Raw genomic sequence first — 4549 nt, 5'->3', positions numbered from 1 at the left:
TAATTATGTTTACACTACTACTCCCATACTCCTAGCGTGTGAAAATGTTTGTGAATAACGTGTGCAAAGTCTCCGAAAACGGAGCAGTGGCTGCAATGCTAGCTTTGCGGCTAGCGGTTAGCATTTTCAATGGAAATATACATTGAAACATCATGTTTCAGTAAAAAGAAGGCCCCACTGATCATCTACTCTCTGAGACGATTCGAGGGATGCCTGACTTGAGTTTCTAGCACCAGGGAAAGTGGACAAAAGTGCCCCAGATCAGCCTCTTAATTTACCCAGGGCCTAGTGCTTGGCTTTGGGCATGAAAATTCAGGAAACCCCCTGAGTATTTTATTAACCCTTTAATGCCTGAATTATGAAAGCCTCAGTCAGGATTTTTTTACCAAGTGTTATTATTGCTCTTGGGTCATGAAAAACAAGATTTGAACTTTTTTTTTTTTTTAATCTAGTTTTTTCAAAGACATTTTTATATGTCCACTCAGGTGGACATTATGCGTTCAGGGTTTGAACTGAAGAGATGTACATTTTGAAAAAATGATAAAGATGTGCAAACTTAAAATTACATTATAATAACATAAGTATATTGATTTATGGCCCAAAAAGATATTGCAGATGAAGTATTTTCAAGATTAACCAGGGCCAGGGGCCAATTTGAGGCCCCACGCACAGTTATTGTTGGTTGTTCTATATGTATCCATTCTATTTGAGTGTGTTAGTTTACAGTTTATCTGACTTTATAGTGACGTTAATTACTTCTCCTCCGACTCCCACCGTGAGTTTTCTCTCTTTCTGGAACTATTATTCCTCGGAAGTACAAACAAAAGTCCCCTGCCTCCTATACCTCAAAAGGGGACGCCCTACTATCTTCCATAGTAACGTAAACCGAACTTACTACTTCTGTAAAGAAGAAAACACAGATTAGGCTGCGGCCCTAGGTCTCAGCTCCGACTTAGGGAGAACGCCACCAGGACACTAGAACCTAGGGAGATGGACTCCAGACCCTTAATTCAGAACCTTGAAGCCAGACCGACTTCGGCAGGACGCCAGGACGACCAGAGCACAGCACGACGGAGGGACTTCCGAGGGTGTCCTCACAACGTAGGAGCACCTAGGAAGATAATATCCTGTGTACGTAAAGTAAGCGATTACGCGCGTTTTTAATAATAGGACCTAAATCGTGTGCGTATGATAACGTGCATGACAGGCTAGGCCTCCTACCCTAGGGAGGAGACCACGAGAGGGACTCCAAGAGGTACAAGGGCGAAATTTGACACCCAACAGAGACCTTCACAAAGGACATGGTCCTCCAGCTTCCTGTCTCCCAGATTCGTTCTCCCAGATTCCTGTCTCCCAAGCAAAGCAGGAGTATGGACTTATAGACTTGTTTGCGACAACATAATCGACATTTTACGATGACATCCCTAAACATAATATACATGTCGTGTAACCGAGGTGGTTTTAGCAAATATTTACACGTATTTTATTTTGAACTACATACCTAGAACTAAACCTTTCCCACACACGGTTCCAAGGTATAATCCATGGTTTTTAAAAAGTGGTATATACATTTATAGAGTTATTAAAAGTTTACGAGGAAAGGTAAAATCGTCTTACTATGACATCAAATAAACAAGTAGGAGGAGTATCTTCGTTCAGAACTCACGGAGGTCAGACGGAAACTACATAGGTAGGGTAAATAGAGTTGGTTCAATCTATTTACGGTCTGTTGAGGTTTGAGTACTTAGAGTTTACCGTTTTTCATTGAATAAAAGGGTTTACTGGAAACCTGACAGTTCCCTGACTGTAACTGTAACTTTCCCGGTATGTTGTGTATGTTCCAAAATATAACTAGTCTTGATAGAAAGGTTCAGTGTGTGACTTTTACAAACAAAATTTTAATTCCAAAGGCGGAAAGTCTGTTCTTGTAAACTAGAGCATTGCAAAAAAATGGTCATACCTTAAGACCACAGACGAAACTGTACTTCGGGGACTGGTCACCCGGAGTTCTCAAACACATGGTAACACCGTAAACAAAAATATGTTTATATTATAACACTCAAACCTTATTTATACGTGAAATTATTTTACTAATCACCAATGACATCATTTTTGTCATTCCAATTTGACCTACAACAATGTGAACCTTACAAAAGTTGTGAACATTGTATTATAAGAGGTCAAAATACGTAAACCTCACTAACGTCATTACGAGCTGTAAGTAGGTTTTGAATAACTAGGGTCCATTTTAGCGGTAACTCTAGTCCTGATAAAAAGTTCCCTCTGGCGTTCGTCTCCAAGGTGTACTTCTGTAATTTTGTATTTGTATGTCTTTTGTTTTCCTGTTACGTATGTCGTTTACATGTCCCAATGTTAATGTTACTCCCACGCTCCGCGTCGACATGTCCATCGGAACAACTGCGTTGTAGACTCTGCTCGCTCGCGTTGCATTTGACTTTTTTGTACATTGCACCTTATGAAGGTATTACCACCAATGTAAGAGCCAACGTCTTAGACAACCTAGTTCATCACCTCGACGTGTAGATTTTCGAAAGAAGAAGTGGAATAACACCCACCTTAATTATAGGTTTCGGTCAGTCTTCAGTCTTTTTAGTAATCACTTACGAATTGGGTTGGACCGTAAGTTCTTGGAACCGGGTCTTGAACTGTTAAGGTCTAACCAGATAATAACAATTATTCGCCGAGGGAGGAATCATACGTCCTGTATTTGACTGGAGGTATGAAAACCCTAAAACAGGCACGCCTCTCTCTCACATTTTGTCATCACGCTTCCACTCGTTATTGTAGACGTCGATAGAATTTTTCTGTTCCAAGATGTAACATGGCTGGTGGCGAAAATCCTGATTGAACCAATATCTGAAGTGGCTTGTTGTAGTGTTCATTTCCTCATGTTGACTTTACCCAAAAGGTCTGGTGTAACAAAGTCTCGGTCTGCAACACAAGTGTCTTCGTCTTAATCTTTGTCTATGGTTTGTCTGTCTTGGTGTCCGTGTTGTTTTACGAGTAATTTTGTTAAATCATACCACGGGACAGGGCTATATCTCCGGTCTGAACGACACCATTCGTGCTTCCATCGAGTATTGCCGATAGTGGCCAACTATAGGCTAAAATACCGGAAAGGTCTTAAAGATCCCACAAGCCAAAACACAACCAATTGACTGACATTATGAATCTAACATCGTGAAAACCTACCTTCACTTCGATAAGGAATCGACCGGATTTTGCGGTCGGTAAGATGGAGACTCCGGACTAAAGGATCGGAAACGGGTCCGAACAAAGAGAGTTACATCCTCTGATCTATTAGTAAGATTTTTTACAAAATCCAAGTATTTACAGATGACTTACACTTTAAGTTCACTTTATACGACAAATGAGTGCTTTCCCATTGACGTGTCACTTACAATACAATCACACCTTGACACAGTCCTTCACTTCACAATTAATTCTCTACGAATTTACTTGACTTACCGTATCTTTTCTTCCAATTAAGTACTAAAACCAAACCACGTTATTTTGTTAGTCTTTCGCTAGACGTCCCACCGAATTAGGTGCCATAGTGTGCCGTGCACCGGTACGCCCCTGGGCAATTGTTATCAACTCTGCAAGTCTCCTACTTCAGACAGAATCCCACGGACGATGGTATGTCGACCGACTGTCGGGTGTTTGACTTCGTAACCTGAAGTTACTAGTTCAAGTTATTTGGTGGGGTGACGACGACCTATAAGGTTATGTCTATCGGAGAAGAGATTTAACTGACTGTTGCCTAGTTTGCGAAAGACCCAACACATTGAACATGACATGTATTAGACAAATACTAATACGATGAGGATTATAGTAAGTGTGAAAAGGAACACCCGTCACTACCACGACCAACCACAGGACTTGACGGATGACTACTCTGTCCTATAGTACACCATGTATTTCTTGAGGAAATGCGACTAGTGAGTGATCTCAAGCTGTCCTCATGGAACCGGCGTTACTGTAATCTCTAACCCAGATCAACAAATTATTCGACCGGACGATGGAAAATCATCACCGTCCTGTATTCCGACTGACAGGTATGAAAACCTAAACAAGCACGACTCTCTCATCTCAATTTTCCACTCTCCACTGACGTCGATTATAGACGTCGAAGAAATTGTTTCTTTCCAAGATTAACCAGTCACGTTCGCACGAGAAATGTTCGATGGACAACAATTACGAAGTACTTGTTGTAGGTGTCACTTCCTCCTAGACTTTGTCACTTTCAAAAGGAATCTGTTAACAAGTTCTCTCACACCACAGTGTCTTCGTCTTACTACTTTGTCTTAGTTTGTCACTCGCCGCTCCTGACACTACGACTAGGTTTCGTTAAATGAAACGACGTACCACCGGGACAGGCAATATCTCGTCTACGACACGATTAGTGTCCCTGTCTTGCTATCAAACCTTCATTTCCTGGGGAACGCCTCCCCCCGGAGTAGACTCCGCGTGGATACGCGAATACACCGCCTTAATCCCACCGCGCCGTGCCAAAGGCGACGACGCT

This window comes from Notothenia coriiceps, unplaced genomic scaffold (genome assembly GCF_000735185.1).
Source record: "Notothenia coriiceps isolate Sejong01 unplaced genomic scaffold, NC01 NC01_scaffold00011598, whole genome shotgun sequence".
Lineage (NCBI taxonomy): Eukaryota > Metazoa > Chordata > Actinopteri > Perciformes > Nototheniidae > Notothenia > Notothenia coriiceps.
The sequence above is the reverse complement of the archived record's forward strand: the minus strand, read 5'-3'. Positions refer to the sequence as shown.